This window comes from Callorhinchus milii, unplaced genomic scaffold (genome assembly GCF_018977255.1).
Source record: "Callorhinchus milii isolate IMCB2004 unplaced genomic scaffold, IMCB_Cmil_1.0 Scaffold5, whole genome shotgun sequence".
Lineage (NCBI taxonomy): Eukaryota > Metazoa > Chordata > Chondrichthyes > Chimaeriformes > Callorhinchidae > Callorhinchus > Callorhinchus milii.
In genome coordinates this window covers 16,127,932-16,142,024 of record NW_024704746.1, presented here as the reverse complement: position 1 = coordinate 16,142,024, position 14,093 = coordinate 16,127,932, and the positions used below count along the sequence as shown (strand labels likewise).

The 14,093-nt window shown below is 42.3% G+C and overlaps 1 protein-coding gene across 3 annotated transcripts in view; it reads right to left on the bottom strand.

Moving 5' to 3' along the window:
* The window catches only part of adgrl2a (adhesion G protein-coupled receptor L2a), a 258,264-nt gene that overhangs the window by 161,549 nt on the left and 82,622 nt on the right, over positions 1–14,093 (bottom strand). For 2 of the 3 annotated variants that reach the window (XM_042334875.1, XM_007887235.2), the window contains exon 3: positions 12,189–12,238. The gene's annotated coding sequence lies outside the window, so the exon portion shown is untranslated. Of the gene's footprint in view, positions 1–672; positions 707–12,188; positions 12,239–14,093 lie in introns of those variants that run through there. The other variant, XM_007887233.1, reaches the window with a different exon arrangement.

The following is a 14,093-nucleotide window of genomic DNA, read 5'->3' as shown; positions in this document are numbered from 1 at the left end:
GGCAAACTGTTTGGGGAAACTCGACTGCAGACCTGGCCTTGCGGGGCACGTAGACACACAGCAACACCAGCCACGCACCAACTGGTTCAAAAAGAAAAAGCTCAAATGCATAAGCCTCCTTTCCTCTCTCTCGCTGCTGATGTAGACTTGGTTTGCACCGCTTGTCCCCCCTCCCACTCCCCCACTCCCCCACTCACTCCCCCACCCCTGATGGCACGGCTCTGAGGAAGCAGGATAACCGCTCGTTCCGATCTCTTAGGTTTCAGATAGTCCTGACTCTATGTTTGAAGGGAACTGTTCCGAGACGAGGGATGTACAGGCAGCTCGTAAACACTGCAGAACCAGGAGGAGGAGGAGGAGGAGGGGGGGATTCAGGCCCCTTTTGATGGGCTGCCCGAATGGGGAGGGATGGAGGAGTGGGAGAGACAAGTTCTGACACGGAATCTGCACAAGTCCTGAACTGGAGTTAGCAGATGTTGAGCAAAGGAGAGAGAGAGAGAGAGAGGGAGGAGGAGAGGAGAGGAGGAGGGGGGAGGTGGTGGTGGTGGGGGGGGACAACCCAAAACACAACTGATCGTATCCACACACCAGCACGTACGCTGCAGGAAACCTGGAGAGGTTTGCTTGGCTATGTCAGGACGGCAAAGAAGGTGACAGAAACCCAGAACAAACCTGCAGATGGTTTCACTGGTTCCCACTCCATCCGAAACGAGCGCGTGTTCCTGGTTCGGGGGGGAGTGGGGGAGTGGGTGGGAGTGGGGAGGGAGGTGGGGGGTGGGGGGGGGACTGTTGGAGAGCCGTTCAATCTCTTCGCTGTAAGGCAGTCCCGACTCCAACCCACAGCCAATGGCGAGAGACCCCATTCACAGTGTTAACGTTAGAGAGAGAGAGACACACACACACAAAAAAAAATACACTCACACTCACTCAGATCCCTTCCACCGCTGCACTGAATAAATACTGCACTGAGAAAGCACTGCAGCAATGCCGAGTGGAAACTGAGACGGCACAGGGGGACTCGGGGCTGACACAACGGTTGACTGATAAATGTGCCATCGCTGATTCCCAGCAGCGATTACACATGGTTTTGGCTGCAGCTATTGGGAGCAAAGGAGTGCAGCGCTGTAATAGAAACTCGGGGGTTGGGGGTTGGTATTGGTGGTGGTGGTGGTGGGGGGAGTGGAGATTACAAGGCTCACACGAATGATGTGTCCCGAGCCATCTGGGGGGTTTTTTTTTTGAATGCTTCCCCGAGATCTTTCTGTTTTAAGGCGAGGGTTTTGCAAAACTACAGCGCTATACCCTGTCCGGGAAGGACAATTTTCTAATGAGTAAATAATCCAACCCCAGAGGGGGATAACGTGTGACCCGCTGCTCGCAAATTGTAAGGTGTCAAGACTTTCTCTTCTCCCCCGTGTGAGTGAGTGAGTGAGTGAGTGAGTGCATTTCTTTCTAATGTTTTTTTGATGCTAATCGTTCTCTTTTCCACCTGTTTTCTCTGTATCCCACTCCCTCCCTCACTCCCTCCCTCCCCATCTTTCTCTCTCCCTGACTCGTTCACCGGGTCTGTCCCTCTTGCTGTCCCGACGCTTATTCTCACTCTCTCCCCCCCATTCCCCCCACATCCCCAAATCTTTCTCACTCGCGAAAGAAACGGACAATCCCTCGTAACCCAATGTGACCCAAAACGCGCAGTCTTATCGTGTGAGGTGTTTACACGCTGCAAACGGACCGCTCCGGAGTGTGGACCAATTACCCTTCCACAACGGCTCCTTTGCATCAACGAGTAAATCACAGGGAAAACTGGGCTGGGGGGGGGGAAAAAAACATGCCACGGAAAAACCACGTCTGGCCTTTGGAAAAGTCTGCAACAGTTTGTCGGGGAGTGAGCTCAAGTCTGCAATCTCACCATGAGAGTTCAGAGACTGGCTGTAAAGCACTCACCCTTCAGCCTGGATACTCATGGCACTATCTGCATCTCGATTAGATTGCAGGCTTGTGATGGTGGTATCACTGGAAGAGGGTGGCTCAGGTTCAAACCCCCCTCCCCATCCCCATCCCCCACCCCCCACTGTTGAGTTTCCCATCTCAGCTGCTGCTACAGAGAGGCTTCCAGCAAATCCAGGTTTCTCCCCACAGAGAGCAGAGAGGCAGAGATGGATGGGGAGCTGTGCTCTGGAGAGCTGTCGCACGATTTCAAGTGACTGAGGCAGATCATCGCTGGCAGAGGATCAGGGCAGGTCGTCTGCAAGAGGCCAAGTAGGAAGAAACAGAAAGACCCGGGGAAATAAATCTGCATTGTTTTACCTGGTCTCAGCTACTCGTGTTATTCTCTCTCTGTCGGTAATTATGCGTGCAATATGCTCAGTGAGTGACTGTCGTACTGCAAACACCAAGCATTGCGGAATGTTGCACGATTTGAGTATCACACAGCCAACCAAAATACACAGTCAACTTCAGCACCAACAGTACCAACAGGTCACAGTCGACCCTTAAACTGAAACACGACCATAGAATATAACTGGTACTTTGGAAGCAGTTTCAAGGCTTCATCTGAGCTCAATCTGAAATCCAAGTTCACCCCAGTTGTTCCAGGGGCTGGAATTCTTTGAGTCAAATCCATTATTATTATTATTTATTAAACATCTGTTGGCTGAGTTAAATGTTGGCTCGCATTTTTCTTTTAGCACATGTGGAGCTTTGCGAAGACACAGTGGTGTACATGTTTGACCATTGTGGAACACGCAAAACAGTTTCCATTTCGGTGGGTGGTGGGGGAAAAAAAAGTCGATTTTGCACATTTATTCAAGTGAATGTTTTTGCCAGATCAAAAAAACAAAAACCACACATGACGAAGAATTAAAGCTCATGTGGAAGTATAGCCACAGATTCCCATACGTGTGCATCCCAGCCAGAGGGGGGAAAAAATAGGCAGCATTAGCAACGAGTTTATTAACGGAATCAAATTAAACTTGGTCAGCTAACAAGCATGTTCCCAGCTCTAACGTCTGAAGAGTTGAGATGACCTTCATAACCTGCTCAAGCTTTGCATTCATGTCATCCGAAGCCTCCACTGTGCTAACAGTTGTTATAACTGTGTCCTGGGTACCCATTATTTAATCTATACGTTGTTGACTTGGGTCACCGTTTGGGTCAGGTTTGAACCCATTTGGGAATCTTGTGAATGGAAGGAAGGAAGGAAGGAAGGAAGGAAGGAAAGAAAGCAGGAAGGTGGGAATTTTAATAATAAGCAATAAATGTGAAATGTTGTGAGATTCCCCCCCCCCCCCCCCCCCCCCCCCTATAAAGTCTACTGACTGTTCGGAAGCTGTTAAGCTAATGGCTTGGTGTTTATATATGAAGAATACAGTGACAGTTCTAATAAAAGAAAAATGAACTGTTTTCAAACCTCCCGACGTGTACGAAACGTGACAAGCAATTGCAGAAGCGACCATGCAAAATAAACGAGGGTGGGGGGTTACAATAAAGGTATCTTCGCGACATAATCCAAGATCGATGAATTTATAAATGATGTGGAATCGGTTCGTCGATTCCTGTCGAATTGGGCATCAACTTAGGAACCAGACTGGGCAAGCCATCCGAGCCTCCTCACAAACTGCTCCGAGGGCTTCCTGTGGCTGGTTCGGGTGATTGATTTGCTTTCAAGTTATTCGGCGGTGCAGTCACTCACGAATAAACAGGACTGGGGGGGGCGGGTGGGGGAACTTTGATGGAAGTCCACTTGGATTCAAATGCTCTGGAGGACGACACAACCCGAGTCAGGATGCACAATGGATTGTCTTTCCTTCAAGCATCCGTCCTGGAGAGTACTGTGCTCGCCTCAACCAACAGCATTTGAGATAGACTTCAAGTCATATCTCAAACGTCTGCTGAGCATATTTGAGGAAGGGGAAACTTTTGCCCTTTTTTTATTGAGTCCCTCGTCAGGGGAGCTGGCGCCTGCAATGTTAAGCTGATGTGAAGTGACTCTTTGGGTTTTAGTATATTGTGGTAGATAAAAAAAATTCCCACATGTTCAATTACTGATATCTCTTGGCGTTCTGACCTTAACTGCTCCACTAGTGGTATGCAGTAGATAAGAGTCACAGGTTTAGACTTGTGACCTTATTGGAGTATAGAGGGTCTCATCTACCTCTCTCCTCTGGCCCTGCAGCTCTGTTCTGACATACCGAATATCCACTGAGCATTGAAACTCTACAAAGGTTTTGTTCCGACGTGGTTTTCTTCAACAATATTCTCTCTTGCCTTAGGTCACATTCTCAAGTTATGAACATACTTACAGTTGGGTGCAGTGTAATTTTTTTATATAAAAAAAAGAAAATCTGATAATTCTGCATCATTGAATTTTTTTTAAAATCATAAAACAAATGTTACAAGGGAAGGTTTACTGAAACGGAACACAAGCATATTGTGCTTGTCCATAAATATGTTAAATGTCTCCTTTCTTTTGCTGGTGTTGCTGTTTGACACGCAACGCGGCCTTTTGAATGTGTTTGTGGTGGCTTTCATGGTGAAAGTCTGGCAAGCGGCCCTGGAACACGCAGTGCAATGCTCAGTTTATTCTGCACCTTTTGCGGCAAATCAGCGTGAAAAATGCAGCGTAAACCAGCACTGAGCCAGCCAGAATCCTGCAGGAACCTTGAAGCCGACAGCAGCTTGAAGAGGTGGGTCCAAGAGCAGTCTGATGCTCATTGAAGCAGTTACACTCGGTGGATATCAAATGAGCTCTGCTAACCCCTGGTCTCTTGAAAACTCTGGGTGGCCCAAAAACTTTAAAGGAACCATTAAAGCTCAATTTAAAAATAGTCAACTTCAATGTCGGTTAGTTGCTCAGGCACAGAACTTGAATATTGGGTGCTAATGTATTCAACAGTCTTTGATACAATGAGGAGAGGGAAATATCATAAGAATGTCCACTTCTATTCTGGTATGGTTCCGAAAGTAAGTTGTGAGTGATACAAATGACATTTGTATCGCGCCTTTCACGGCGGGAGGACTTCCCAAAGTGCTGATTTTCCACAAATCCTTCACACGCTAACCCAGTGTGACTCTATGCACTGTTAAATGCATGGGGGGGTTACTGAAACGCACAACAGTTCACACAAACTCTACTTCCCTTCTCTCCTGAAAGATGTATTTCACACTGGCACTTCATCCAAATGGTCATGTGTAAGTCTGGTCAGCGAGTGCTATTTAGTCATCTTATCTGACTTCCCCAAGATGATTAAAGCAAGATGCTTTAATGCTAATTGTAGTTACCTCATAGCTGCTCCCAGCTGAGATCAGGTAACTCAGCATAGACAGATTGATCCCACAGAGGCAAAATCAATAGGGATGTTTAATAGCGAGGTAGTCAGATGCCTGTGTAGCAGAGTATTAAAGGGTATGGTAAAAGGGCGTGTCATTGGTTTTGAAAGACCTAACAAGATGGAAACTGGTGGAACAAGTGTGATGTGCTGAATGGCCTCCTCCTCTTCCTATTTTCCTAGGTTTCTCAAATAGGGCCTGAGGCCTGCTGTATGCGTGTGATCTTTCTAATACTTTTGTGCAGGTGCACAGAGCACTGTCAGCATCTGCTTTGAGGCGAGAAGTGGCACACATTAAAAGTGGAGTCTGGTGTCAGTTCGGACCAAATGTTTGTCTGAACCTAATCGTGCAGTTATCGTGGCATTAAGCCCCCCAGCAGGTGAATCAGTTCGTTATCACTGTAAAAAGTTGGGTCTCCACAGTGATACCAAAATGTACTCAGCTCAAATGATATTTATAGTCTAAGTGAGGAGACAGACACCGAACAAAGTTACCAAATTATATGCTTTCTTTATCTCCAAGGTCGACCTTATAATTCATAAGCACTGAAGTTGAGGGTGAATAATGTTCACCGCTCATAGCTTGATAGAAATGCTATCGATCAGGCATGCATTCAGCGCTCTCTTTACACAATCATGCCATGGATTTCAATTTTTCAAACTTTTTTTGATTTGCGGGTGGAAAGAATGCCAAGGTAAATTACAAAGCGAAGGTATGATTGTGCAGAAAGGTGCTGAGAGATTGCTCGGAATATTTAACCTGGAAAATAATCACAAAACCTTGTGCACTTGCTCTCGCTCTCTTCCATTCCAGTTGGAGCTGATTCGGTCCAGAGGATAATACCAGCACCCTGTCCGAGTTCACTGAAGTGGCCATTCTTCATTTATTTTATGAATCAGGACAGTGTGTGCTGTCAGTGTGTGTGACATGGGGCATCAGTGCAAATCTTGTTTATATCCTTAGCCACTCTTCACACACACACACAAACACTCCACACAGAGAGAGTGAGGCTATTATGATTTTTAACCCTTGTTAGCTTAGGGTGCTGAATTAAATTACGACATCCCTGTGCCACTCCAGATGAGCCCGGTTAACACAGCACAGACAAAGATTAGAACCCAACTCTGCATTAATCAATTCCATGCAGGACAGAGTCATTATTAATGAGCCATAGGCAGAGCACCATTTTAAAGTGCGAGTTTAGCTTTCACTTGTAAAAAAACTATACTTCACTACAATGGTTGGATATCTGCACTTTGGGATTTAGAAGTACTTTAACCAGCACTGCTGCTGCGGTTGGAGCTAACTACTTCCACACAAGTTCTGTATCTATACCAAACATCTGTCAGTGATGATACTCCCAACTATCACCAAGAGTTTCAAATATAAAGGCTGGGTCTGCAGTATGAGTGTCACAATCACCACTTCAGTGTTGCTCAGTGTGCAGCAAAATACACAATTTCAACCCAGCAAATCACTTACCCCACAGAGGAGTAGCTGCTGGGTTTGGGTGTGTCTGAGCTGTGTCCTTTACACTCACAGCACAGTGCAACTCAGCTCAACTCAGCTGAATAAACATATGGTGTGAAAGTTGAGATGCACCATAAAGTAAAACTAGGAGTACATCATTGATCAAGAGTAGTTTGGGAATATGGGTGAACCAGTGTGATGCAAATAGGACAGCTGTTTCAAGCCAAGGCTGGGGCAGCAGTAAATTTATTGGGTCATGGCAGTATCCCAGGACAACCAGAGTGTGTGCATCTGACTTCCAAATTTATTACTAGTATAGTTGAAATACTAGTTTCAAAATGTGAAATGCAATTTGGACAATATTAGACATTCAATCATTTTAATTACACAAGCTACTAAACATAACATTGCAATTGGATTATTCACTAATAGTTACAACCCCAGCTAACAAGGAGAAAAGCAAAAGACTTCACTTGTGGCATGCAATTACGATACATTAACAGCAGAGTAATTCCATAAGAATGGGTAAGGGCTATAAAAATTTAATCTTAGTTGGGTGCAACTTCTGACTTGAGGACACAATTACACCTCTCTTCCTGCAACATTTAACTTAATAACGTGCTCCACACAATGTTCCCGGGTATTTATCTTAACACTGGTCCTCAAATATTGACCTTTGGGGTTGCACCTGGCATATCAAAGTGTCATGCAAAATCTTATCAGCACAATGGCATTTCAAAGCTCTCAGTTTTATTATTACCCAGTTATAAAGGCCAAATAAAAGCCAATTTACTCCGGGTAAGACTAAAATTCTCAGGCAAAAATGACTTCTTGTTCTCGAATAGAGGTATAAATAAACCATCAGAAATTTTAGCTGCTTATTTAATAAATTAAACTGCGAACAAGGTTAAGTCATTTCATTTGCTACTTGTTGCATATGTTTTGCAGCTATGTATTCATATTAATATTGCAGAATTCACTGGACTACGATCACTAACCATATTGAAATATTAAAAACCAATGTATTATCCACATAATCACATAAGATGGACTTGGTAGGCAAATACCAATCTGCACCATATAATGAAATACATCACACATCAAAATTTACACAGCAGAAGTTTAAAAAGACGGAAGAAGACAATCCTGAACAAATTGATTGCGTCATTTAATAGTATTAATATGCAATCCCAGTATCCATTCCGTAAAATGTAATTTGAAAACAAATTGTGCAAATTAAAATGGCACTCTCATTATTAAAATGTTTGCTTGCAAACGTGATGATGTAACTAAAGATTTTTTATCACATCACCTCAATGAAAGTGAAAGCTGCTGCTTTTCCCTCTCTAACCATTCCTCCCTCAACAAAAATGCCAACTTTATTTATGAAGATCTCAACTCTGAATGAGGCAAGACAGAGGTGGGTGCACTGGAAATTGATAATGACAAATCCAAATTCCTGTCTACAGGGACCCGTTATTCTCCACTGACATCAAGTGGAAGCATTATCTGGTAACTATGGTCATTCGGCTCATTGTAAAATATAGTGTAAATGTTATAATCTCTGTAAAAATTAACTTTAAAAATCAATAGACATTTGCTCACAATTTGCAACAAATTGAGATAAAACGCCATCTTACCGGTTCACGCTACGAAAACAGTTAGGTTTTGTTAACCCATTAAATACCAACAATTTTCGATTTACTTTCAAATAAGTCAAAAGTCTGGATTTACCCCAGAATGCTCACGACGGGTCCTTGGTTTATTTCTCAGTGAAAATTTGATAAACCATAATAATTTTAGTGTTCCATAATTGCATTTTTCTCTGTGAAATGATCCTAATTAAAGAAGTTTGTCCACTTATGAAACAACTTTCAAACTCAATCCTGTCTGAAGATATTCGGTTTTGAATGACACGATCCGAGATTGAAAACCTCGCAGTCTGTACACATGAGCATTGACCTCCAATTCTTCCAGTGTGGTTCCTGCGAATTGTTGAGCCAACAGGAGATAAGTGAAGGTCACCGACATGTGCATGTGTCTTGCTGTTTCTAATCTAGATCTGTGCTATTACAAATGAAATAGAAGAAAGAACTTGCGTTTTTTTATATACAGCGCCTTATCACCTCAAGGTATCTCAAAGTGCTTAACAGAACATTATGCTGAAGCTTAGTGGCTGTTTTTGTAGGTAAACATGGCAGCCATTTGTGCCAGCAAAGTCTCACAAACAACCATAAAGTGAATGAACGGACAATCTGCAAGATTGGAAGAATCTCCCAACTCGTTACAGCTTCACGGGATTTTTAACATCCACCTGCATAAACACTCAGGCAGCAGTTGTCAAGTTGATCACACAACAAACGTAATTTCTTTCGTTTGGATTTTTCAGCAGAAGAAACGATTGAGTCATCGCTGCTTTAACCCTTTGAGCACTGAATACATTTTTGGGGGCTATCACACACTCAAAAGTGTTTTTATCGCTTTAATTATGATTATCTCTCAGTTTTTGAATGTTACATTTATACTACAGAATTGCTTCAGGAAGCAGTTCTGCACTAAGTCCCTTAGGATCAATGTGGAATCTGCTGGGTTTACGTTATGAGCTATTTTCTACAGAAGCCAAAGCAGCAGAAAATGAAATGATTACAATCTCTTGCTTGGTTCATAATAATGCCTTATACGGTGGACATACCCAATAGGAAAAAAAAATGAGGCACCCAGCGTACTTTGAGATGTTGATGATGAACTAGTTCTATGCTGGATGCCTCTTCCATGAGCGCTTTCAAGCGCTACGGGTGACTACTCTGTGTGAGGGGTGCTATATAAATGCAAGATGTTGTTGCCATTGAAAGACCAGTTATTGTGCGTTTAATATATCAGTTTCCGAGGAAACAAGTGTTAAACCACTTCTTTGGCCTCTACGAAGCCTCTGAGCCACTTGGATCACTACCTTACAGAAAGTATCGGCTCCAGTTAGTGATCTATGTTGCCACCATGGATCAACGTTTTCTTCAGTGTGTCTCAGACCCTTTTGAGGGAATAGCATTGCTTCACTCCCACCAACAATGGTGTAATCACCGGTGGAAGTGCAATAAAATAATTCCACTACTCCAAACCGATCTTGTGATCATGACAACAAACACTGCTTTTGGTGAAACAGAATTAGAAATTTTCCTTTGTTTGGAACCTTTCACCAAAGTACGCATTCAAGACTGCGGAATTACGAGAGTGGACCTCAAAGGGTTAACTGCGAAAAGTTCAAACTTGTAATCTCGTTATACTTTGTGTTTCGGAATGGAAATGTTACTGCAGGCCTCAGGAGGTTAATGGATACGCTGCTGGCTGCACATAAATGCAAAATGCATTCAGTTCTATTCAAATACGTATGAAAAACCGAACACATTTTAAAATTGCTTCTAAAGAATCTGAACTTGTTGATAGAGGCAGTCATAGAAAGCAAATCAATCTTCATTCATGGTTCAAAATAAACACGCACAATTTAATCAATAAGACAGCTGAAGTCCAGAGCCATTGTAGCAACTGATGGAAACAAAAAAGAAAGACAAATGATGCAAAGCTCTTAGAAAACAACGGTCTGGCATTGCGAATGGGAAAGTGCTTGAGTCCCCGACCTGGAGGCCATCAACACCCAGCTGTCTCATTTGGGTGCTTCTCACCACATCTTGTCTTAGCCACTAGGTGGAGTACCGGTCAAAAGAGGCAGGGGTTAATCTCAGAGTTACAAAAAGGGCTGCCATTGCCCTATTCTCCTGGTTTGGGGTAAGCCTTCACCACTGGCTTATCATTCAGCACTCCACTGACAGCACAAGCACAGAAGTCTGTCTTCACTCCCGTCCTCCTAGCTGGAGATGGGCCAGCTTCTCCTTATTTCCAACCTCCCAGCTAGAGGATTATGTCACAGTACTAAGTGGTTTGAAATGGGTGAAAACAAAGTGTAAAAATAGTCAAATCTTACTCAAAGCTTCCGACTCTAGAAAGATTTATCTACTTAATTTGTACTGGTCCATTCCTTTTCCTACACTGTTTACAGGCCCCTTCCAGCTATCACGTATTCTGATTTTAATACAACAACAACAACAACAACAAGATTCCATTTATTGAGCGCCTTTCACGTCAGGAGGACATCAGTAATACTACTGATAAGCCAAGGAAGAACGGTATCACATTACTGAAAGACTCCCAGTCTCCCAGTGTTAACAGGTTTTATCTGTAGATGTGTTACTTTGGGACATAAAACAGACAGCAATGATATTGCCAAGCCCATGTCATTTATTCTAATTTGCTGTGCTGTACAGCCATGTGCTCCAGTTACGTTTTACTTTGAACATGATCTGGTTATTGTAAACACTACAATACTTTGTCACTTTGAACACAATTAAAAGACTGCTGGCTCTTTGTTTAACTACAGTCCCTCTGGGCTAATAAGCACAGCAACAACGTATTTATTGTGCATCATTCTTTGACTGTCATGTTAAAAACACAGCCCATAAACCTATTGTAGCAATTGAATTGCAGTTAACTATTTCAGCCTAGACAAGAAAAATATACTGCATTCTAAACATACACCGAATAACTTAATCAGTGTTAACCAATTGATTGCACTCACTCTGTAATGCTTGTAAAAGGTCCTTGGGTGCTGCCATAATAGCACACGTACAAATTCGGATGCACCTGACAGGAGACTCTTTACTACCAGCAGTAAACGTGTTGTATTCTTTTCATTTTCTGAAGCATAGGACAAACTGGTTCTAAGGCTTGTAGCCGAGAGTGGCCCTGATCTGGGAAGTGCGGCAATATTTTCCAAAGGCAAATCAGTGATGTTTATTGTTAATCAATGAAATTTGTAGGTGTACAGCTCCAGTATGTACAGTACTCTGGCATTGGAGCTGGCATAGTGCCCTGTGGTGTTCCAGTGCAGTGCCAGATACGATGGGGTGGCCGCTCATCAATGACATGCTGTCCTGACTCGACATGTATGTGCCTAGCTGTGAAGTTACCCATCTGAAGGTGGACAACGGTGATCGGAAACTACAGTAAGATATTTCCATTTGTCAGGATAATCTAGTGCTGATAATTAGAGCCCGGAGATACACTCCCTCTTGTGAAGGAAGAAAAGATCATAAATTGTTTTGCTAATTAAGATGAATATTACTCTCATGAAATGAACCAAAACTTACATGACACCAAAATCCCAAATGAGATCCACGATCCTAAGGAATAATTGCTTTACATTTTTCCACTAAGACAAAGAAAATATATTTTACGTCTGAGTAAATCACCCATTTGTGATTATCGGAACAGTGAAAGCTGGTTTTATTTCCATAACAACTTGTTTTTGAAAAAGAGAACAAGACAGGTTCGTAACTTACCGCATTTAAAAGATGTGGATTTCAGCATCCTGTTGCAACATCAAACAGTCCTGCAAAACAGAATCAGAAAAAAACAGAAAGATTAGCCAAGGAGGCCTGTAACTTAGAAAACATTCATATATATAATGCACAACAAAAGAGCAGCATGCTCTGAGAAGACACACAGCGCTGCATTAAACATCAGAATGCAATTATTTGTCAATTATTGAAGGTACAGTGATTTTTCCGGGCAATTTGAAGACACTTGACAACAATTTCATGATGTTTACTTATAATAAAAAAAACCTGTGGCAACAGTCTGCACTGTTTTCTTTGTAGCTGTGTACTAATGCATATAACCACTGAAGCAACGCAGATACAAAACTGTTATTTATTACAAAGGTCTGAAGAGGGCAGTACTTTCTGCTGGTTCCTGCTGCTGTAGGAAGCCTGCAGCGAGCTCTGACTGAAAAACGAACATGCAAATAGGACTGGGGGTAGTGTGTGCCTTAGTCAGCTCTTCCCTGGGAAAAAGAAATAAAGAGGCAAACATTTTCTGCTTGCACTATAGGTCTTACCAAGGATAAGCCTATATCTTTTGTGATATGAAACTCATCTGGAAGCAATGCATTGCTCCCAGACAAAAGGGCTCGAAGAAAATCAAGTTAATACTTTTTTCACGAAATGTATGCTTTTATCAATAACATTGTGGAATATGTCTATCAGTTGTAAAGTGACTGTCAAAAATGACGAAAGGGATAGATTTAAATATCTCACAACTTGCACATTTCATCACGATTGCTATGGAAACACAGCTACCTCAGCAGCAATGCATGCTTTAATCAGATATTTCCAGTCATCTCTCCACACTACAGCAATGTGGTCGAATTTACAGCTGAGCCTTGATCCCACCGATAACTCCCAGTGATTTAGTGCTGTCTTTTTTATTTTATACACAATCAAGGGGTTGGTACCCTGGTGACAAAGGATATAGAGCTTGGCGAGAGTTCCTTGTGTAATCATAAGGGATTCAGGGTCTATTGATATCCTACAGACACTCAGCACTGAGAATTTACATTTTCATTTCTATAAGCTCTTTTGTGGCTTTTTTCTTATCTAAACCGAGATAATTGGTTTTCGAGATGATTTCTGAAACCGCTTAATAAAGCCTCCTGCTAGATTTCCCAAGTAAACACAGCATGAGGAAGCATCCTGGGTAAAATAAATGACCTCTGCTCATTTTTTTAAGATCAAATTCATACTTTTCTTTGCTAAAGAGATCCCTACTGTTTGAGTTTGACAACTGCCATGCCAACCACATTCGAGATTATTGGATTAGGAGGGGCAGCTGAGTTGTGATGGACCTGCCCTACTATACAAGAAGGAATTTTATGTAAATTCTATTACAGTTTATGCTTCCTGAGATAATGAAAGGGATACAAAACAGCAAAAGTCTACAAGCGAGAGAGGAGGAAAGAGACCAGATTATCATCTTTTTATGCCCTAAAGCAGCCAATTTTTTTAACACTTAGTCATTTGAAAAAGTGTTCTCTACAGTGCTCCATTGTATTTTACATACAAAAAAATCTGATTTAACACGTTCTTTGGGCACGCAGCACAGCAGGCCTCTTTGCTTGTATTTTCTTTCACATTAGGGAGAGCGCCGTTATCAAAAACAAAGTTCAACAGGCAGATGATGCATTTTATTGAATCACAAAAAGAAACGGATGCTGCTCAAATTTTGACACGGTAAACGGTACAAGGAATTGTGTGAATACGGCACTCAAAATCACTATTAATTTGCTTCCTTATACAGAAATAAGATTATATCTCAGTATATTGAATATACATATATATAATGTATAAAAGCAAGTGTCTTGTAGAACAAGGATTGAAATCAAAAGCATTAAAATCTGACTGGAGAAT